Below are 24,088 nucleotides of genomic sequence, written 5' to 3' on the forward strand. Positions count from 1 at the left end.
TCACTTTGATTATCACTAGGTATGTTTGTTTTGTTTTCTTTTGAACAGTTCTTGTATGGCACACCATACCCAGTAGGATAAAATCCATTTAAGTTGAAATATTTTGAGCTTTGAAATAAATGTGCTCTTCCCAACACCTCTCCTTTAAACCAAACAAATCAATTAATAAAATCTGATTAACTTTCTCCTTATTGGTAACTTCTGACAAAAAAATAAATGGATGTTTGTGTATTTTTGTAAGGTGTGCAAGTGGCATGCCTGCATTTTTCTCAGTGCATGGTTTTCAATTAGAATTGAAATGCAATTACAAAGTGAATTGGTGCAAATCTCTGGATAAATCAAGCAAAATTCTCTTCTAACTCAGTGATCTTCATATATCAGACAAAAGTACATTTTAAAAACTTGAAATATTTTAATAACCACCTCAAATCTCCAACCTAAATTTACTTATAAATATCTCATACTTTCGAATTGTTTTTATGTTATTCTGGCGTGTTCTGGGGAAACTGTTTCTTGCATATATTTCTGAAGCCACTGTGCAGACTTCTTACCTCTTAAGAGCATCCTCTTTGACTAATATATAGAATATTTGTATATAGTTGGGAATATTTCTGTTCATCAGCCCATTATACTTTGCTAGATGTATAATAGACATTTTGCAAAACCTTATTTCAGTATGTTAAAGTATATGTTCTTTAAGTGTGTGTTGGTCTGGATTAGTTTTTCTGTGACCTTGGCAAATTGCTTACTCTTTTGGATTTTTTTTTTCTTTTCACAGATGCATATTGTAGGAGTATTTTGAGGATGAATGTTTGCAAATCATTTTGAAATTGCCAAACGCCACATACAGTAAGTAATATGTATTTTTATTTTCCACTCAGTTGCAGTCATGCTGAATGAATTTGGCAGTCATAAAAGAACACATTTCTATTTATGGTTCTTGATATTTGTGAATATTGAGGCAAAATGTATATAAAAGATAAAATTTGACGAGCTATTTGCTAGTCTGGATTAAGTTGTATAAGTTCAAGATTTCTGAGGACAGATTTTACTATTGCTCCACTTACATAACTTTCACATAATATTTCTCACTTATATTTGGGTGAGTTTTTTTTCTGAATCATAAATTGAGAAGAGTGCAGGAAATATTGGTGTTATTAGCCCGTGCTGTTATGGAGATTTAAAAGAAATATTGAATTAAGAATTAAGATTTGCTGACTACTAAGACTTACTGTGAATCAGGCAATTTATATGTGTTGCCTATAATTCTTCCCTAAATATTTTAAGATCATTAGTTTTATCCTTGTTTTATAAATAAAAGAAACTGAGGGTCAAGAAGTTTTCACACCTTGCTCAATATCTACTCAAAGTAATGAGTCTGGGCTTTGAGCACAAGACTTTTCAGAAAATACTGCCTCTACCTATTAATGTATGTAAACTTAAATAAATCTTCTAAGAGGCTGAATATTTAGGAGTTGAAACATGTTCTGATACTTTCTTTATATTTCTGTTTTGCTTAAGCATTATCCTGAAATATTGTACTTTTTTCTGTATTATCTATCATTTGATTGCTTTTATTTCAAATGGTGTTTTCCAGTTCCTCAACTTGGACTTCTTTGAACTAGGATAGAAGAAATACAAATGCAGATTCTGAGAAACATTGCATTTTTAGGTGATCTTAGTATTTGATTATAACAGTTTAGAATTAGTGTTCTTTTATCTATGTATCAATATTTAATTCATCAAGAAGAATTCTTTTTTAAAAAAAGATTTTATTTATTTATTCATGAAAGACACACAGAGAGAGAGGTGGAGACACAGGCAGAGGGAGAAGCAGGCTCCCTGCAGGGAGCTCGATGAGGGATTCCATCCTGGGACTCCAGGGTCACGCCCTGGACTGAAGGCAGGTGCCAAACCGCTGAGCCACCCAGGCGTCCCTAGAATTAGAGTTCTGAAGTTCTCTAAGGTTTTATTTCCTTCATTAAAAAAAGAAAGCAAATAAAATTAAATCACATTATTATTATCATTATTTTTTAAAAGATTTTATTTATTTATTCATGAGAGACACAGAGAGAGGCAGAGACACAGGCAGAGGAGAAGCAGGCTCCACGCAGGGAGCCCGACGCGGAACTCGATCCCGGGTCTCCAGGATCAGGCCCTGGGCCCTCAACTGCTGGGCCACCCAGGCTGCCCTCATGTTATTATTTTAAGAGTTTGGAGGGACTGCAGAATCAGAGTCCTAGCTTTCACATGCTCAGATTCCTTGTTTGATGAAATGAGGTGATTGGGAGGACAATTTTAAAGTAGGATTTCTAAAAAATGTACAAGTGATAATGGCAGCATTGATATTTTTATGTTGTCTCCTAATAAAACTACTTTAAAAAAAAAAAGATGGCCTAGTATGTGTCTAGGGATTCATGCTGTGTATCCAGACCACCTGATTTTAAATACCAGATTTATCACTTATTAGCTGTGTGGTTGAACAAATTAATGTCTCTTTAAAATGGATGTAAGATTGGGAACTACTTCATTTGTATGAGTTAACACATGTAAGGTGCAGCAGAATTCCAACTACTTAGTAAGTTGATATTTCAATTCAACTATGTCTGCTAATAAGCATGACTTCATAATCATGTCATGCAAAGTATACGAAAACAGTTCTCAGTGAATAATGTTTGTTGACATGTTCCAAAAGAAACTAAGGTCCAGCCTTCTTTGTAAATGTAGAGACATCTCTACTATTTTGAACTCTTAGTGAAAAAAACAAACCGCTTAGGTAATCAACATTTATATACAGCAAGTGACATCAGCACACGTATATGTCCTCGTGTGTGTCGACGGCATCCCTAGACTGCATGTGTGTTTGTGTGCTTTTGGGGGAAGAGGGGGTAGCTGTGAAGTGCTTACAGAGTCTAAAAGGCATACTTGGGAAGAGGAGAAACTTACAGATAGAAAATAAAGTAGTAGTTGAAATGATGGTCAATTCACTTGAGGGAATAATCTCATCCAATGCTTTATGAAACAGTTCATGGAACTTGAAGTGATGTGGACACGGAAACAATATTTTCTAAGTATTTACTCTATCCCATGCATTTTACATTCTGTATTTCAGTTTTTCTAAGCAATAAGATGAGGTAGGTGTGTTATCCTAATCTTTTTGTAAGAGGAGAGTGAGCAATAGGATGTTTTAAATCTGTCATTCATGGGACCAAAGCTTGAGACTGATCTAATTCTCAAACATTTATTCTTTATACTCTTTTTTCTAATGTTTTTTTTTTTTTTTTAGATTTTATTCATTTATTAGAGAGAGAGAGAGAGAGAGAGGAAGAGAGATACAGGCAGAGGGAGAAGCAGGCCCCATGCAGGGAGCCCGACGTGGGACTTGATCCTGGGACTCCAGGATCACGCCCTGGGCTGAAGGTGGTGCTAAACCACTGAGCCACCCGGCTGCCCAGTTCTTTATACTTTTAACATGAGTGTTAAGGACTGAAATTCTGTGGCTGATCTTTCTTTTATTTGCATGAAAACAGTGCTCCCCAACTTCAGATCATACATATGAGTTCTTTAGTAAATAAGTAGTTGATTATTGAATTTCAACTATAATAAATGACAATTGCCTCACATTTGTAACCCAGTCCAATCTTATTCTGCTCCTGCACAACAGGCCAGTAAGTTGAAAGAGCTGTTGCGGCCAGGAAAGCAATTTTATTCAGAAAGCCAGAAACCAAGGACGTGGCCGACTGTTATCTGAGACAACCATCTTCCCTCAACATCGGATTGGAGCTACTTTTATATTAGCAAAGGGGGAGTGGGACGGGGTTGTTGTCTGAAGGTGACTAATGTTTGTTGATCCAAGGAAGGTCATGAAACTTCTTTATCATTGGTCAGTTCATCTTCGCGTACACGCACCTGGTCATGCCATTCCTGTACATCTTTTTCTTTTTTTTTTTTTTAAGGTTTGTTTATTTATTTGTTTTAGAGAAAGTGAGAGAGATAATAAGTGGGGCAGGGTCAGAAAAGAGACCGGAAGGGAGAGAGTCTCAAGCAGACTCCCTGCTGAGCAAGAAGCCCTTCTGGGGATCAGTGCCACGACCCTAAGATCATGACCTGAGCTGAAATCAAGAGTTGGGCGCTGAAATCAAGAGTTGGGCGCTCAACTGACTGAGCCACTCAGGCACCCTGCTGTTCCGTAAATCTTAATCAGAGCATAATCATTTCTCTGTTTCTTTATCTCCTGGGTGAAGTAGGTTTTGAGTAAAGACTGATTTTTGCAAATCATAGCTATACCATGTCTACATGGCAGGGCATAGCAGAAGTTTCTAAGCTATAGGTTGTAGCAGCAAGGGAAATAGAAGCAATATAAGTAGCAATGCTAAGTTTCTCCCTGTTACAGAGTGAGTGTTCAGGGGCCACTCAGCAATCTGAAACAAATTGCCTTTTAAAAATGTTGTTTTTGTAAAGAAAATTTAAAAAATAAAAAAGCTTTGCTAGCAGCAGATACTATATCTTATGCTACTTCTCAGAATTTGTGTTTTTTTTTTAATTTTTTTTATTATTTATTTAAGAGAGTCATACAGAGAGAGAGAGAGAGGGGCAGAGACATAGGCAGAGGGAGAAGCAGGCTCCATGCACCGGGAGCCCGACGTGGGATTCGATCCCGGGTCTCCAGGATCGCGCCCTGGGCCAAAGGCAGGTGCCAAACCGCTGCGCCACCCAGGGATCCCTACTTCTCAGAATTTGAAGTGACTGACCACACCATTTTCTTGCGATCCTTCCACCATTTCATACAGTGCAGAAAAGTTTGAAATGAAGAGTTCAGCTTGACTTAATTAATGATTCTCCTCACTATTTGTTATCTTCAGGTGTCTCATCATTGAGGGGCGTCTTCTACAACACCACATGGGTGGCATTGACACTTGTCCTTTTCTTTTTTTAAGAAAAGATTTTATTTATTTATTCATGAGAGACACAGAGAGAGAGAGAGGTAGAGCACAGGCAGAGGGAGAAGCAGGCTCCACACAAGGAGCCCGATGTGGGACTCGATCCCGGGTCTCCAGGATCACGCCCTGGGCTGAAGGCGGCACTAAACTGCTGAGCCTCCCAGGAATCCCTGACATTTGTCCATGTCATCTCTTTGGGGATCTTCATCTTTTTTCCTTTTCAGTCATCCACTGATCCCAGTCCCAGTCACACATCACTTCTTGAACAAAGTGTCAGCAACACTTTACATAAGGGATATTTTTAAACTTACTAGTATTTAAAATATTATTGCCCTTAAAGGGTAATCTCACAGTGTGGTTGGTTTTGAGAGGAAAGGATTTAGAATACTTCTTTCAATTTTAGATTTGGTCTTTGAAAAACAAAGCTAGTGATTACATTTAGTGATTCTGTTTTCACTTAATTCAATAAATATTTATTGCATACTCCTATAATATGAGAAGCACTGTGTTGGTTTAGTAGTAGAGCAAGTGGAAGGTAAAGATAAAAATGACTCTCAAGAAAATTCTGTGTTCAATTTAAGGAAATATGATAGGCACAGGCATATATAAAGGCTATTGTATTAGGATATGATATCATGAGAACAGCCTAAAGTAATCAAATCAATAAAGCTGTTTTAAATAATTTGAGAAATAATGAAACAATTGCATATATGTGAAAAAAATAAAACATTGGAGGATATTTAAGAAAGATATAATTCTGGACTGAATTGGCTCAAGATTTCATCATGGAGATTGCATTTGCACTAGATCTTGGTGCAGGTGGAAAATGTTAACAGATAAGTCAAGGAATTGGCATACCTGAGCTTAGAGTTGAAGAGGAATACTTCACATTCAATAAGTGGTAAATTAAATAGTTTGACAACAGCATAGGTTTCTTGTGTTAGACTAAAAACAGATAACACTGAAAAATTAAGGCTGGAACTAGGTTTTAGGAAATACTGATAATCACAATAAGAACTTTGAATTTAATTGGTAGGCAATTGAAAAAAAAAAGAACGTGTGGGAGGGCCAATCCTGTGAATTAAAAGTGTCCTTTTTTGATATTAATCTGGTAGTGTTTTGGCAATGGATTCCAGTCGGAAGACATGTAGACAAGAGCACAATTTTTAGGAAAATGTAACAGCATGCAAATAAGGCATGAAGGTAAGACCTAAGGTAGTAGCAGCGGGAATGGAGAGAAGGAATAGACACAGGTGAGGCTTTGAAAGACAGGAGGTCAGGGAGTAATCATTATCATCATCACTTGTGTGACATTTACTAGGTACTGGACCCTGTTTCAAATGATTCATATTGGTTATTTAATTTTACATCAGACAACTCTGAGAGGTAGACACTCATGCCACCCCCATTTTGTATAAAGAGAACTGAGGGAGAATTTAGCCAGGCAAATTGTTTCAGGTCAAATGCTAGAAAATAGCAAAAGTGATCCTTGGCCCCACTGAGTCAAACTCTACAGTCTCTGCAGTAACCACTGTACACCTGTAAACAATAACTGAGTTTTCCAGGTTGACTGAACAGGAAAATGACATTACCAGTAGTCAGAATAACAGATTTTTTGTCAGAGTTTACTCCTTCTTCAGTTAAGTCTTTGGATAGGGAGGAAAATCTTTGGACTTTTAGGAAGAATATCTCTTATGGTTAGTGATGAATCTCTTAGCTACATTCATTTCTATGCTGGGCAACAGGAACAGTATAATTTATAATATTGCTCAATTATAAATTAGAATAGTAAATATGTCATCTTAGTATGATTTGTCTTCCTTCCTTAGCACAGCTTAAAATGAAACAAGGATAGAGCGCTAAATTAAAGATTAAATATCTTGGGTGCATGAAAGACCAATATTTTAGAGTTAGTTTACCATCATACTAAACAATAATTTTGACAGAGGAAAATAAAATCTAACACCTAACATAGAGAGTATCTCTCCTTTTTCTGTACTGGCGAAGTAGCATATACATTATATTACTACTGCTCAGGGGCCTGGCTCTGGAACCATATTATTGCATAGGTTCAGATCCCAGAAGGAGGCCTCTCTAGCTCTGAGACGTTTGTAAAGTGTGATTTTAGCTGTGTGACATCTTGTGTGTCAATTATGTAAGCTCTCTGGCCTCAGTCTCTTCATCTTTGAAATGCGATAGGAAAACTAGTATGTTTTCTGAATATTGTGAAGGCAAAATGAGATAAAGCACTTACAGTGGTCCCTAACAAACAGTCAGTTCTCAACAGATGTTACTTATGTTCATTGAACTTTATCTCATCTATCATAGCTTTTATTTATTTTTTTTTAAATTTTTATTTATTTATGATAGTCACAGAGAGAGAGAGAGAGAGAGAGAGAGGCAGAGACATAGGCAGAGGGAGAAGCAGGCTCCATGCACCACGAGCCCGACGTGGGATTCGATCCCGGGTCTCCAGGATCACGCCCTGGGTCAAAGGCAGGCGCTAAACCGCTGCGCCACCCAGGGATCCCTATCATAGCTTTTAATTCATAAAATTTAATTAAATAATTATTGCCATTTTAAATGTGTTTATTGTGAATTTTTATGTATGATGAGCACAAGACAATGGATTTTACAAGCAGAAACCTATGTCGTTTCATCATACAGATCAAGAAAGAGCATTTTCTGCATCTCAGAAACCTTGCTTTTTTTTTTTTTTTTTTTTTTTTTGGCTCCCGGACATTACTCCCTTCCACCAATTCCATAGGGATAACATTTTCATAACTTTTGTATCATTTCGTTGCTTTTCATTATAGTTTTAACATTTTGTCATACATCCTTAAATGTATGATAAATGCTAGCTTAGCTTAATTTTTAAATTTATATACATAATAGTACTACAATATGCATTCCTTTGTGTCTGGTTTCCTTTCTTGAACTTATATATCAGAGTTTCATTACTGTTTTTGTGTGGCTTATGTGGTTTTTCATGGCTATGTAGTATTCCTTTGTAGAAAAGTACTACAGAGTATTTATCCATGTGTTGTTGATAGACATTTGGACTGTTTCTGGGTTTGGGCAATTACGAATAGTGCTGCTATGAATATTCTTTTAGATGTTTCTTATTGCACATATACATCCATTTCTACTAGTGATGAAATTGCTCAATTATATTATTTACAAATTTTCAATTTTAGTAGATACAGCTAAACAGTTTTCCAAAGTAGTTATACTAATTACACTCTAGTCAGTAGCATATGAGAGTTCCCATTATTTCATCTATATCAATGCTTTTTATAATCAGTCCTATTACTTTTAGCCATTCTGATGAGAATAGTTTACATTTCCCTTTGAATAATATGGTTCTGTTATATGATTTAGTTGTCATATGAATATTATTGTCTGTAAATTACCTGTTCAAGTGTCTTGCCTATTTTTCTATTGTATTAATATTTTTAATGTTAATATGCAGAAATTAACTTATTTGAATGAAATGCCTCCTTTTAATTATATGTTACAGATACTTTTTTCCTCTCTGTGACTTGCTTTTTCAATTTTTTTTAAATTTATTTATTCATGAGAGACAGAGAGAGAGAGAGAGAGAGAGAGAGAGACAGGCAGAGGGAGAAGCAGGCTCCATGCAGGGAGCCTGATGTGGGACTCGATCCTGGGACTCCGGGGTCATGCCCTGGGCTGAGGGCAGGTGCTCAATGATTGAGCCACCCAGGGTCCCCACTTTTTCAATTTCTTAATGGCATTTTTGAGGAGGAAAAGTTTTTAATTTTAATTATAATCATATTTTTACTTCTTTACATTTTGATCATTCCTCTTAAATTTATTTTTGTGCCTGGTTTGAGGTAGAGGTCATGTCCTGTTTTCCTTCCAACTAAATATCCAGTTATTCTAGAAGCATACTGAAAATTCTCTTTGCCCACTGCTCTTCAGTGCCATCCTTATCATAAATTAAATATCCATGCATGTCAGTGTTTTGGGGGCCAACTGTATTTTGAAGGGTAGGGCTAGAGAGAGGGTCTTAAGTAGGCTCTCTGCCCAGTGTGGAGCCCTAAGCAGGGCTTGATCTTACCACGCTGAGATCATGACCTGAGTGGAAATCCAGAGTTGGATGCTTAACTGACTGAGCCTCCCAAGTGCGTTTAACTATTGTTTTTAATTGGTCTCTTAGTTTCTTCTTGCTAATTATAATGCTGTTTCAACTATGGTCACTTTTTAAATTATTCATGATATCTGTTAAAACAGGTTCTCCTGCTATGTATTTCTTCAAGGAATAGTTCTATACAAATTTTATGATATTAATATTATTAAAGATAATATTAATGCTTTTCAAGCTTTACACTTTTATTTCTTTTTCATATCTTATTGCATTGGCTAGAATGTCCAGAGCAATGCTTAATGAAAGTGGGACAAGTGGAAATTCTGCTTTTATTTCCAAATCAAAGGGAACAATGTCACCGTTTTAGTATTAATACTGTTTACTATAATGTTTTTTGATAAATATCATATTAGATTGAGAAATTTATTTTTTCCTGTTTTTTCTGGGCTTTTCATCATAACTGGGTTTTGAGTTTTATCAAATGCTTTCTTTGTATCTATTTAGATTATCAAATGATTTTTCTTTTTTCTTTTGTTACTCTGATGATTTATACTGATTTTTTCTCACAGACTTCACAAGGAAGCAGCAGTTCTGCTGTTTTCTTCTTACTGTGGGACCTAGAGTGCTAGAGGATTTTTTGTTTCTTCTCTCCACTCCCCTTCTGGAATGTCCCCCATGCTTGCATAGCAGAATACGTTTCTTGTTGCACCCTTGAACCTTCCCAGGTGGCAGAGTGGTATTGCTTGTTACTTGAGGCAGTGCTTCTGATAGAGGCAGGATGGTCCAGGGTTCCTTGGCTGCTCTAGTCTCAACCTTACCCTTGTCCTTTGCATCTGGACCTCGGAGAGTGGCTCTTTCAGCATTCCTGCCCATTCCTCCCATGGTACCCAAGCTCCTCCTTGGCTCTCTGGGGTTTTTTGTGGACAAAGGTCCTGTTCTACCAGTGGTAGCAGATCTCTGCTTTGTGTCAGAGATCGGGACCTAAGAGTTACCTGTTCCTCCAACAGGGCCAGGTGAATTTTTCTTCTACTTCCTTCCCAGAAATTGTGGATCTTTTCCAGGGCATTGGGCTTGTGAGAGTTGTTTTCCTAAAAGGCTAAATTTTACTTTGCAATAGAGAAGGGCCTGGGGAATCAGAAAAGATTTTATTTTGTGACACCAAAGTACTCTTTCTGGTCTCTTGCCCTGACCTCAATCTTTCTGCTAAGCAACTAGTAGATGTCTGAAAAAAGAGCTTATGAATGAGCGCATATTCCTTTATGTCTGGGGGATCCCAGGGTGTCTATGTTATTCTGGTGACCCATTCTGGCCTTCAAGTATTTGTTACTATTTTAGCCGTTTTCTTCATACCTACTTTCATAATGAGTGCCTATTCCTCTCATGTTCTGTCAAAGGTGAAAATGCTCATATGTCCTGTCTCTCCTCAATGACTGTTATCCTTTAAAATTCAGTTAATCTCTTTGTCTTGCAACTCCAGGTTTCTGATGGGCTCAAGAAGAGTTATTATTTTGTAGATCATCTGGCCTTTTCCTACTGCTAGGAAAAGAGCAATATTATCTGCTGGCTTTTAAATTTCTAAGTAGCAATTTTTTTCACATATGTTTTAACTCAGCCTTTCAAATTTTACAAAGCAATTTTTTCCTTCACCTAGTCTGCATTTACCAGAGCCAGAAGTCCTAAATTAATGCTATCTTTATAGCCTTTCCACACAAAAGTGAGTTGTTGCTATCACAGTTTTGTGAGCAATTGAAGCTCAATGGAATATATGTAACAAGATACTGTTTTAAAACAAGGTGGAGTTCAAGTTTTCTCCTGCAAAAGGAAGTCCGGCCACTGGCATTGTGGGGCTGGAATTGTGGTCCCTCGCTCATTAGGGAATCTAGTCTCCTTTGATAGGTCTGTTCTACCATCTTGGCCATATGACTTCATCCTCAAGGGTCTTCCAGTGGTTTAAGATGACCACTGGACAGCCATTTGTGTTCTGTGCAGCAAGGATGAAAAAAATGCAATGGCAAAAGGGCATGCTACTAGCTGATTTAGCCTTCTTCAAAGAGTTTCCTGGAAACTGCACCCAATATTTTATCCCTAACCATCACTGTTCTTCGATGCAAAATAAGCTGTTACATATAGTATTTTTGCTGCACACACAATGGCTCTGTACTTGTCCCAAGTAGGGAAGGGGAAGGCCGGTATTGCATGGGCTCTTAGAAGTCTCAGTCATAATTAGAATATGAGGAATACATTTTGGTAATGTGATTTATGAGCTAGGATGGTGTGGGTTAAAATACACAAAATCTATCATAAAAACAGAGCTGGCTGCATTTTGATCTCAGCTTTGCAAATTATCAGTTATGTGACCTTGAGCCAAGGTTCTTATCCTAACTTGTTTTACTTTCTCAGCTGTAAAGGGGCATGATAATTACTATTTTGAAACATTTTGGTCAGGATTGAATATGATAATATATGAAAATGCCTATCGCATAGGAAAAGATCAATAAATGGTATGTTTTATGTCACCCACCATAGATTAACTTATATCAGGTTCAGTTATTTAAGGGAGGACAGAGCTTATTCAAGCCTAATACTGATTGATATGATAGAAAGGCCATTGCCTTTGTTTCTCTTGAGTAAAGCTTTATCTTTTAGATGGGATTGAGAGTCTCAATTTCTACCCTTTAAATATATCATTTTTATACTTCAGACTATAGTGGAATATTGCTAAAAATTTAGGTTTATGGTAGCAGCACTTTATGTAATGTCAAACCAAGAAACAGATGGGTTCCAGTTTGAATTTAACCATTAGAAGCTATGGAACTTGTGAGAGTCATTCTAACTCTCTGGACTTTGGTTTTGCCAGCTGACAAGTCAAGTAGGTCGACAAGCTGACCTCTACTTCTATTTGACAGCTTTAAAGCACCATGATTCAGGCAGCCTGGGTGGCTCCGCGGTTTAGCACCACCTTCAGCCCAGGGCCTGATCCTGGAGACCCGGGATCGAGTCCCATGTCAGGCTCCCTGCGTGGAGCCTGCTTCTCCCTCTGCCTCTGTCTCTCATAAATAAATAAATAAAATCTTAAAAAAAAAAAAAAGGAAAAAAGAAGCGCACCATGATTCTATGGAGTTTTACTTGCCTGAGACATATTCTCTTGTCAAAAACATCCTAAAAACCAGCAATAAAGTGATAAAGACTTAATTTCTCAAACCAGAGTTGAATTTTTACAGGAACTGGCTGTATTGTGAGGTTTTGCCAGTTCTAGAAAGAAACAATAGATATTAATTGAACACCATGGTGCTGTATTTAAAAACTGGCTTCAATTTCTGGCTGTGGAGATCATTGGCCTTGATAAAGTGTGTCACTTTGGGCAAGTCTCTTAAATTCTCTGTGCCTTACAGGACTCATTTATAAAATGGGCAATCTATATTAAAGCCGTGATGAGGATCAAATAAATAAGAACACTGTAAAAGTACTTTTAAAACCTGCACAGTTTCAGTGCTGACGTCTTTAGAAAGTCCAGTGGGTAGAGAATGGAAAATGCCCTGACTCTGTGGTGTAGAGCTTGTACAATAAAGTGTTACAAGTGAAATACAGTAAAATAAAGCTACCAGGGATCTCTCTTTTAAAGCTCCTGTTAGATTTTGCCCATCTAGTTTTCTGTCCACATTATGTTTTAGAAGGTTGTGGGTCTCAGGCATTTCAGAAGTCAGACAAGCAAGGCATGTCTGTGACTTTGTGCATGAGGTATCTCCTTGAGATAAATTTCCAGATGTGATCTTTGTATCTCAGGCATTCTGCTTGTGAGCCAGTGAGGCTGAAACAAATAGCAAATCTTTTGCAGTGTGTGGCTATTGGTGCTGTCTGCTGTCCTCAATTTGCCCATCCGAATTGGCAGTTAAAGCTCCTTCTCTATAAATAGCAAGTTATTAGTTACAGCATGGTTGCCATATGGCAAAAGAGTCTCTATTGTTAAACTGATTAAATACAACAGCAGTGCCCAGTCTTTAAGAAGATATTATGTTCTGTGAAAAAAGCTTAGAGATTATTTTTGTTCCCAAACTACATGAATCAAGCTTTTACAGTCTCTATTTCTATATGTGTATGCATATTATTCATCTTATTGCTACTTTTTGAAACTCTTGAAACATATCACATGTATATTAAAGTGTGTAAAGTGCTGGCTTTTTACATAGCTATATACTTGTGTTACTACTATGCAGACCAAGATATAGAACCTTTTCAGTTCCCAAGATGTTCCCCTTATAGATATCTCTTCCCTGTCAATAATCTTATGGTTTTTACTGAATGGGAAATCATCAAAGAGGGGAAAAGCCATGAAAGATTTAACTACAGGACACAAACTGAGGGTCGCTGGAGGGGAGGTGGGTGGGGGGTGGGGTATTTGGATGTTGGGCATTAAGGAGGGCACTTGATGGGATGAGCACTGTGTGTTATACACAACTGACAAATTATTGAACACGACATCTGAAACTAATAGTGGACTATATGTTGGCTGATTGAATCCTAATAAAAAATAATCATGATCTTTAATATCAAGAAATTTGCCTTTATAGTAATGAGCTTCTAAAAAAGGAGTGAAGTATTTTTTCCTTATTTATTTATTTATTTTTTAGGAATGAAGTATTTTGAAGGCAATTCCAACTTTTTAAAAAAAGATTTTATTATTTATTTGAGAGAGAGAGAGCGCACACAAGAGAGAGCAAGCACAAGGCCGGGGAGAGGCGGAGGGAGAGGGAGGAGCCGACTCCCACTGAGCAGGGAGCCCCATCCCAGGACCCTGGGATCATGACCTGAGCTGAAGACAGATGCTTAACCCACTGAGCCACCCAGGCGCCCCAGGGCAATTTCAATCTTTTAAAATTTCCTGGAAGTATTAATAATTATGACAAAAAATAAAGACCTCTGTACAATACTGTATAATGCAATGAACTATAATAATGATATTCTAAGTAATAAACTTCATTATATGATCACTGAAATGAAGCAGAATTGCAACGTGGAGACGTCATGCATTTCTATCCACATCTCCCACCTGCGAACCAAAAAAATAGAGCTGCCACACAGGCTGGTGAGTGTTCTGGTGGTCATGTTGCCAGGCAACCCCAGTCAGTATCAGAGACACCCAGTGGAGCAGCAGAGACACAGACTAGAAGGTATCTTGGAAACAGAAGGGTCCAGCTGAAGGAGAGGGCGGGTGGAGGGAGAGAGGAAAACAGAGTGCCACTTGAACACTTGTCCATGTTGGTCACGACCACATACAATTATTTCCCCCTAGCAACATGCAGCTAGCTTAGAGCAAAATTCTTTGGGCTTCACCGTGTTTTCCTCCTTCGCTGTGTCTACAGGTACGAGGGCAGAGGTTAACGATGCAGAAGGGAAGGGGGTCATTTTCAGCACATTCAAACCATGTTAGCTAAAAGTTCTTTGAGACTGTATATTTGATTCGGTCACGTTTAAAATAATCTGAGTTTTACATTGATATGCTTTCTTTAAAAAAAAAGTGGAAAGTACAGAATAAAATGCTCACCACCTGTAGTTGTCCCTCTTCGTGGAAGGTAAAGGTAACAAGGAAGAGAGGGAGGCACGTGTAAGCCCCTCCGGGAGGTCGGGCCTTCGAGGAGATGAGCCTCTGCGTTGACGACCTCGACCTCGGCAGAGCCCTCCACCCTGAGATGCAACTTTTATGTGTTTTCCTAGAAAGGCATCTTCCACTCTCCACGGTTTTCTATAAAGCCTTTTCTGCTGTACTGTGCTCTACCCCACCCCCCCTCCCGGTGCTCTCCTGTCCTCCTCCTTAACTGTGGGCACGTACAGAAAATAGCTGCTTGAGATAGGAAGCGCCTGCTGACTTATCGCTACCCCGAATCCCTTCATTCTTCCCCCTCCGACGCTGCTGTCCGCCCAAGCCAAGGCCTTCCTGCACGTCCTGGGTCTTGCACCTGTCTCTGGTGTAAAAGCCGTGACTCAAGGAGTATTTTTTTTCTCCTCTGCATCCTCAGCCTTCTCCCACTCTCCTGATTTCTCCCCATTGGCATTATACATGTCAAAGGATCTTTACCCTTGGGACGCCTGGTGGCTCAGCGGTTTAGCGCCGGCCTTCGGCCCAGGGCATGACCCCGGGGTCCCGGGATCGAGTCCCACGTCGGGCTCCCTGCATGGAGCCTGCTTCTCCCTCTGCCTGGGTCTCTGCCTCTCTCTCTCTGTGTGTCTCTCATGAATAAATAGATAAAATCTTAAAACAAAAAACAGAGGCTCTTTCCCCTTGAAAAGAAACCAGTGCAGGAATCCTCCCTTTATTCCAAGTCTACACTCAGTTTCTGAAAACTTCTCTCTGCTCACAACTAGATGTTCCGAATCTGCACCCTCCATTCACACCTCAACACGCTGGCACGCTTCTTCTATTTGTCTGAAACTATTCTTTCTAAGGTCACAAAAGTGAGTCATAGAGCGATACGTAGAAGATGTACCTTTGATCTCTTTGCATGACTTTGTACCGTTGAGCATGTCCTCTCTTTGACCTTATTCTCTCTGTCGGAATCTCTAACACTGCACTCCTGTTTTTCCTTCCCTTGGCAGCCGTGCACACTCTCATTGGTGGGCTTACCTTTCTTAAATTGGCACTCTGTGACATTCTTTGTGGCACCCTCTTATTTTTCTCACACACTCTCACTGAACAAATTTTATCAATTGCCGTAATTGTAGCTAACATTGGTTTGCGGACTCCTCTGGCCTCACGGCTCCTGAAATTCAGGTCTGTACTCCCCTACCATCTGGCAGCTCCACCTGTATGCCCCACAGGAGCCTCAGAATCATCAGAGGCTACCAACATATTTTTTAAAACTTCTGTTTTTCTTTAATAAACTTAATTTAAAAAAATTTTTTTAACATGACAAAGTACATAAAGAGCAAGATAAAAATAATAGAATCTGTCCTCTTTGAAACTTTAAAAAAAACTGTTATTACACACAGGCTGTGACATAATTGGATATTTCTCTACTTTGTGGACAGTTATTCTTACTCTCCACAGCAGGACTGCTTCGTAACTTTTCATCTGACGGAAAGCACTAAAATCCTGATTTTTAACAGAATAATGGTTAAAATGCCTTAAGTGATTTAAGTTGAAAGCAGTATATTGGTACATGGCTCTTGTGCTCAATTATCAGGAATATACAAATGTCTTTTTATTCAAAAATACAAAATAAATGATCTGTAGCCATGGACAGTGACAGCAGTAAAGGTCATATGTTGTTAAATGAAATCAGTAACTGATGGTTATAGTGATTTTCTTAAATATCAGCCTTTTTAAAAAGATTTATTTATTCATCTGTGGGCCAAGGGGTAGAAGGAGGGGGGGAGGGAAGGAAAGAAACGTGAAGCAGACTCTCCGCTGGGCATGGAGCCTGTCTCCTCTTGGGGCTCGACCTCACAACCCTGAGATCATGACCTGAGCTGAAATCAAGAGTTGGCCGCTTAACCACTGAAGCCACCCAGATGCTCTAGCCAGCCTTTTCGTCACTTATTTTCTTCAGCTGACTTCTCTGAAGGTATTGTTGAGGAGCTCTTCCTTGAGCTTCCTCTCACAGCTCATTAAAAATGGTAAAGCACTATTTTAGGAAATGGAACATGCTACCTCCCATAGCACCTCCTTGTTCCGCCCATTGCTCCCATCGCAGGGTTCTCTCCTCTAGGAATTCCAATGATTACGACGTCTGCTGTAGTTAACAAAGGCACCACTTCAGCTGCATTCAGTGAAGCAGGGTTTTGTTTTTTTTAAGATTTTATTTATTTATTCATGAGAGACACAGAGACACACAGAGAGAGAGAGAGGGGTGCAGAGACACAGGCAGAGGGAGAAGCAGGCTCCACGCGGGGAGCCCGACGCGGGACTCGACCCTGGGTCTCCAGGATCAGGCCCTGGGCCGAAGGCGGCGCTAAACCCTGAGCCACCCGGGCTGCCCGTGAAGCAGTTTTTATGACCTTAGTTGGATCAGTGATTCCTTTTTCCACCGTAGTCACAGAATCTCCAAGCATAGTGTCATAACCAACTTCTGAAGAACTTTGCATAATTTTCTCGACTGTCAATGATCCTTCAACCCCTGCATCCTTAGCAATGGTCATTGCAGGAATTTTGAGTGTTCTAGTAATAATTTCTATACCAGTTTTTTGATCTTCGTTACCTGGAGTTATTGAATCCAAGTTGGAATGCAGCTGAAGCAGGGCCCAGCCCCTCCCAGACCACGGGCTTCTTCAACAGCAGCTGCTGTCACACTGAGGGCACCTGCAACTCTGTCTTCCTTTTCATTCATTTTATTATCACTTGTCTCACCAAATTTTAGCACAGCTACTCCATTTGAGAGTTTGCCAGACATTCATTCAGCTTTTCTTTTTCATATTCACTGGTTATAATATTTAACCGCTCAATGATTTTTTGAATATATTTTTCAGTTTGAGTTTGTCATCTTTTCCTTTAAGAGGTGGCACTGGGGCCCCTGGAGGGCTCAGCGGTTGAGCACCTGCCTTCAGCCCAGGGTGTGACCCCGGGTCCCGGGATCGAGTCCCGCGTCGGGCTCCCCTCAGGGAGCCTGCTTCTCCCTCTGCCTGTGTCTCCGCCTCTTTCTCTCTCTCTCTCTCTCTGTGTCTCTCATGAATAAATAAATAAAATCCTTAAAAAACAAAAAAGAGCGTGGCATCATCCTTAGTCATAATGACCTCTCAAGCTTTCCTAAGTTGTGAGGCTAAACATCTTTAAGATTTAGAGTCAGTCCTTTTTTTGCAAACGTTGTACCATCAGTAGCAATAGTCATGTCATTAAGCTGGTTCTCTCTATTGTCACAAAAACCTGGAGCTTTGACTGCTACACCCTGAAAACCAACTTTTAGCCTGTTCAGAACCAGTGTACTCAGAGCTTCTCGATCCCCATCTTCAGCAAGTAGGACCCAGGGCTTGTGACGAGCATTGGCAATTCCAAGAGCAGGTGCAACCGACTGGGCACTAGGAATTTTCTTTTCACTTGGTAGAGCATAGGTATCTTGAAACTCATATTTCTCACTTTTTAAGTTTTGTCTTTTAAAGATTTTATTCATATATTTGACACAGAGAGAGTGAGAGTGAGCGAGAGTGCAAGCAGAAGCAGAGGGAGCAGCAGAGGGAGAGGGAGAAGCTGGCTTCTCCCCGAGCAGGGAGCCCGACGTGGCGCTTGATCCAGGACCCTTAGCCAAAGACAGGTGCTTCACCCCCTGAGCCCCCAAGCACCCCTTACTTTCATTTTAGAGAGAGCACATGCGTGTGCACACAAGGGAGAGGGGCAGAGAGGGATGGAGAGAAGCCGACTCCCCGCTGAGCACGGAGCCTGACTCAAGGCTCCATCCCATGACCTTGAAATTGTGACCTGAGCTGAAATCAAAGTCCAGTGCTTAACCAGCCACGTAAACACCCACATTTCTGAGCTTTTGATGTATTAATAAAGAATGGAGACATATAACCTCGATCAGACTTCATACTTTGAATAATTTCTAATTCACAATGTAGTGCTTTTTCATCCTTTACTGTGATGATGTCCTTTCTCCCAAGCATTTTCATTGTATTAGAAATAATGTTGCCAATTCCTTTGTTTCCATTCACAGGAATCATGGCAACCTGAGCCATTTCTTCAGGGGTTGTCATGGAATTAGGCTGCTTCTTGAGTTCAGCAATTACAGCATCAACAGCTAACATTACACCTCTCCTGATTTCCACAAGATTAGCACTTTTGCTAATCTTCTCAAAAGCCTTCCTTGGCAATAGAGCGTGCCAGCGCACCATCCCTCGTGGCAACATCTTGAACAAGTTGAGCACCAGTAGTTTTATTTTTATCTTGTAAGTCAATGGACTTTGCAATGGTCACACCATCTTTTGTTACTTTAGGACTTCCCCAACTCTGTTAAATATTCACCGTTCTTCCCTTTGGCCCCATAGTAATGGCTACAGCTTCCACTAAATGGTCTACGCCTTGAAGCGTTAAGGTTTGGGCATCATTACCAAATTTTACATCTTTGGCTTAGGCCCGAGTGAGGTGGGGAGCCGGTGCCAGAGCCAGTGGAGGCTGGCCTGATTTTGCAAAATACTGTTGGTAATCAAAGCATTTCTGTGGAGCAATTGTAGGGTGTGCAGGCAGCAAGGCAGGCCATCAGGAATGAGTGAAGGCATAAAATCAGCATTCTTTTTTTTTTTTTTAAGATTATTTATTTATTTATTCATGAGAGACACAGAGAGAAAGAGGCAGAGACACAGGCAGAGGGAGAAACAGGCTCCCTGCAGGGAGCCCAACGTGGGACTCAATCCCGGGACTCCAGGATCACGCCCTGGGCTGAAGGCAGGCACTAAACCACTGAGCCACCCAGGGATCCCTAACATCAGCATTCTTAGCAATGATGTTGGCCGCAGAAATCTTAGTCTTGACTAGGTCTTTGCTTTTATCTGGAATTGCTCTATTATAAACTCAGTGAAGTAAGTTGTCCCAAGCATTCGGTATAGGGCTGAGGGCATTTCAGCACTTCAGTTTGCCAAATAAGTGAAATAGATAGCTTATATTTTAAATGTATCTTAAATGCTTTTCTCTTTTCAAATTGTATTAAATTATTTTGCTCATCATAATACTGCTCACAGTAAAATAGCGATGTCTCACATGTACTGATTAGTTACTATGTGCCAGTTCCTATGATTTCATTATATATATATATAAAATCCTTACCGTGACCTTACAAGTAGGTATTGCTCTTATTGGCACTTGCAAACAACTGGAGTTAGCTTAGGTAAATTCATCTCTCCAGTATTTCCAAATGAAAGGGTGGTGGTGGTGGGACTTGAATCAAAGTACTGTACTAAAGTGGTGAATTTTTAGAAAAAAGCAACAGCAACAACAAACTGCAACATTTTGTTATTTGTGGCTCTTTGATACAAAGATAGCTTTGCTCTTATTTAGCCTCTTCAGTATCTCAATACTGGCACAAGACTATAAGCACAGTCTTTCCTAGATGTCAACAATTATTTTGCTCTGGTTTATCATGAAGAAATAACTTAGAATATGCATTCAGGGGGCAGCTGGGGAGCTCAGTCAGCTAGATGTCCGACTCTTGATTTCAACTAAGGTCTTGATCTCAGGGTCCTGGGATCAAGCCCCGTGATGGTTTCTGTGCTCAGCGGGGATCTGCTTAAGGATTTTCTCTCTCCCTCGCTCTCTCTCTGCCCCTCCCCCTATTTGCATGTATACACTCTCTCTTAAAATCAAAAAGTGTACTCAGGCTTGGGATAAGAGAAAAGGAGTTTCTGTAAAATGGCAAGTGGACATAACGGAAGAATATTAGGATGGCCGGGAAATACGGTGTTGTCTCCACAGAAGAGAAAGAAAATATAGGAAAGTTGGGGAAAGAATGGGAGAAACAACTAACAAATATATCCGGCAGAGCCAATTGCAAATTGAGAAAAAAAAATCTTGGCTAGGTGACTTTTATAAGTGAGAGAAAAAAGAGGAGACTATAGAGAGCAAATGAATGAATGAAGGAATGTAAAAATGTGGTGAAGAAAAACATGACTTAAATATAATCAAAGAGAGATATAATTTAATAAAATGGGAAGAGTGGGGATAACTAGGAATTAAAAATGGCATAAAGAAAAATATCCAATGCATCAGTAATAGGTTTCATTGATTCTGGTTGCTGTCTTTGTAGGTACCTGCCAGAAATGTGAAGCAAAAAGGAAAAATAAAATGTTGATTGCTGTTCTGCTGGGGTGGAGCTGAACGGATGTGGAAATCTGAGAATTTTATACTGATTATGTTTCTTTGCAGGAGAGGAATCATAGCATTTTCTTTCTCAGTTTGTGTGCTGTTTTATTCCACTGAAATTAATAGATAAGAGACTTTGGAATGGAGTACACTTACTGATTTGTTTGGATGTCAGTCAGAGGTTGGAATGTATTTACCATGCTTCTCAAAATCAAAAGAAAACATTATGACCATTCAGCCTCACATAGTGGAGCCTTTCCTTGGACAAATCAGATGTTATTGATCTTGAAGCTTTATGCTTTTGCTATTTGAAGTATAAAAACTATGAAATCTTTGCAGAAAATTCATGAATTATTTGCTTTTGGAATTTGAACCTTTACTCAAAAACTGTAATAAGAAAAACTGTTTCCTCACTGTTCTAATGTAAACTATAAGATCTCATTTCTAGAAAAGAATCTGACAGTTAAGATTGAGTAGGGTGATCATCATTTCTCTCCTGCTCCCCACTGTTCCCCAGCCTCCCACCATATTCCCCATAGCTCATTTCTGGTAAATAATATTGAAAGAAAAATTGTTTCCAGAAGTTGATTTAATTGGCAGTGACTGGCACAAAGTGATAAATGCACATGCAGTTTTTGGTGACCAGAAGCATAAAATTATTTAATTATTGCATTAAAATGAGAATTAAGGCCATTTAAAATAGCATTTTTAGATTAGACATTTGGAAACAGACTACAGGATAGATTATATTTGTTGAACACTACATCTTCCTCTTTAATTTTTCTTTTGTCTGAATAAAACAAATAACAGGGAGTCTTCTAACAGGGAGTTTTTTTTTTTTTTTTTTTTTTTTTTTGCTCATGGTTATTTGATTTTCGAATCTAATCATTTTTGTCATTAGCTCCATAATGATTTTTCCAGATTATAGTAGACTAGTGATAGAAGACCATGTTTTTCTGTAGCAGCAATCACTGTAGTTCGTAGGTACTTCAAGTTAGCGTGCTGTTTGAATCTAAATCATATGGAAGGAAGGAACCTTTTGGAGCTCAAGTAGGTAGGCCTTGATTATATTAAAATTTCCTTTCCTAAAATTCTTTCATGTTGTTTCTTCTGTAAAAACTTAGTGGGATTTGATGAAATGTAGGCTGCAATGGTGAGAGTGAGTAGAAGTGAAGTAGTCTTCCCCAATTTCAATGATTGCTTTTAAATACTGGCCCTGATGGTTTGGGGAAGGTTTTTATTTGGAACCCAAACCACAAGTGCAACCAGAAAAAGATAGTTCCTGAATCTTGCATGGGACTTCAGGTTAGGAAAGTTTGCCAATTTCCTGAAAAGAATGTAGAGCGTTAATAGAATTTGACTGGGTGCAAACTTTTATCTTTCCAAAGTCACATAGATTCTGTAACACAGGAGACTTTTGGCAACAAAAGAGAAAAATCTGAAAACAATACTTAAATCAGACTATTTTATTTTTTAATTGATTTTTAAAACTTTCATTATTTTAGGAGAGAGTGGAGGGGGTAGAGGGAGAGGGAGAGGAGAGAGAGAGAATATCAAACAGCCTCCCTGATGAGCACCGACCCCTGCACAGCCCGGCTCCACTCCACCTCTCCAACATGGTAGTTTTCTTACTTGCTTTCAAATAAAACATATATTTCCCCTTAATTCAGATAATATATGCTATTTCTGGGTGATTTGAAAATTAGAGAAAAAAATACTAGGAGGAATTGCAAAACAAAACAAAAAAAATCCACATATTCCTACCTGTTTTTTCCAGGACTTTCATAAGAATAAATAAAAGTAGTGGTGATTATAGTATATAAAAAGGTGTGTATTTTAACTTGTTGAATTTTATGGTATCCTATAAGTTTTTCTCATGTTACTATAAAATTGAATAAGTTTCTAATAGCATAATATGCTGTTAATTGACTATGTATCTATTTTGAACTCTTTTTTTTTAAAGATTTTATTTATTTATTCATGAGAGACACACAGAAAGAGGCAGAGACAGAGGCAGAGGGAGAACCCGGCTCCCCATAGGGAGCCTGATGTGGGACTCAATCCCAGGACCCCGGGATCACGCTCTTAGCTAAAGGCAGATGCTCAACCACTGAGTCACCTGGGCGTCCCTGAACTCTTTTTAATAAATAATGCCATTGTACAATTTCCATGTGTAAAAGCCTTTTTTCTGACATGGGGTTTTTATTTTTTACTTATTTATTTACTTTTTTTTTTAATTTAAATTCAAGTTAGTTAACATATAGTATAGTATTGGATTCAGGAGTAGAATTTAGTGATTTATTACTTACCTAAACACCCAGTGCTCATCCCAACTAGTGCCCTCCTTGATGCCCATCACCTATTTAGCTTACCCACCTCTCTTCCAGCAGCCCTCAGTTTGTTCTCTATAGCTGAGTCTCTTACAGTTTGCTTCCCTCTCTGTTTTTATCTTATTTTATTTTTTCTTCTCTTCTCCTATGTTCATCTGTTTTGTTTCTTAAATTCCACATATGAGTCAGATTATTTGCTATTTATCTTTCTCTGACTGACTTATTTTGCTTAACATAATATTCTCTAGCTTCGTCCATGGTGTTACAAATGACAAGATTTTATTCTTTTTGATGGCTGAGTAATATTCCATTATATACACACACACATTGTGTATATATACACACTTCTATATACCACTTCTTTATCTCCTTGGCTATTGTTGGTAGTGCTGCTATGAACATTGGGGTGCATGTGCCCCTTTGAATCAGCATTTTTTGTATCCTTTGGATAAATACCTAGTCGTGCAATTGCTGATCATAGGGTGGTTCCATGTTTAACTTGTTGAGGAACCTCCATGCTGTTTTCCAGAGTGGCTGTACCAGTTTACATTCCCACCAGGAGTGCAAGAGGGCTCCCCTTCTCCACATCCTCGCCAATATCTCTTCTTTCCTGAGTTAATTTTAGTCATTCTGTGTGGTATAAATGATATCTCATCATGATTTTGATTTGTATTTCCCTGATGATAAGTGATCTCTGGGGAAATGTGTGCTCATGTCTTCTGTCCATTTTGTAACTGGATTATTTATTTTTGGGATGTTGATTTTGATGAGTTCCTTATAGATTCTGGATACTAGCCCTTTACTAGACAGGTCATTTACAAATATCTTCTTCAATTTTGTTTGTTGCCTTTTAGTTCTGTTGATTGTTTTTTGTGCTGTGCAGAAACTTTTTATCTTGATGAAGCCCCAATTGTTCATTTTTGCTTTGGTT

The 24,088-nt window shown here is 38.8% G+C and overlaps 1 protein-coding gene and 1 pseudogene across 4 annotated transcripts in view; one reads left to right on the top strand and one right to left on the bottom strand.

Annotated features, from left to right (window-relative positions):
• Window positions 1–24,088, top strand: part of GALNT13 (polypeptide N-acetylgalactosaminyltransferase 13) — a 520,926-nt gene that overhangs the window by 38,063 nt on the left and 458,775 nt on the right. For all 4 annotated transcript variants that reach the window (XM_072751535.1, XM_072751533.1, XM_072751534.1 and 1 more), the window contains exon 2: window positions 779–849. The gene's annotated coding sequence lies outside the window, so the exon portion shown is untranslated. The remainder of the gene's footprint in view (window positions 1–778; window positions 850–24,088) is intronic.
• LOC112916510 (60 kDa heat shock protein, mitochondrial-like) lies at window positions 16,671–23,155 on the bottom strand (annotated as a pseudogene).

The sequence above is a fragment of the Vulpes vulpes genome, chromosome 3 (assembly GCF_048418805.1).
Source record: "Vulpes vulpes isolate BD-2025 chromosome 3, VulVul3, whole genome shotgun sequence".
NCBI classification, from domain to species: domain Eukaryota; kingdom Metazoa; phylum Chordata; class Mammalia; order Carnivora; family Canidae; genus Vulpes; species Vulpes vulpes.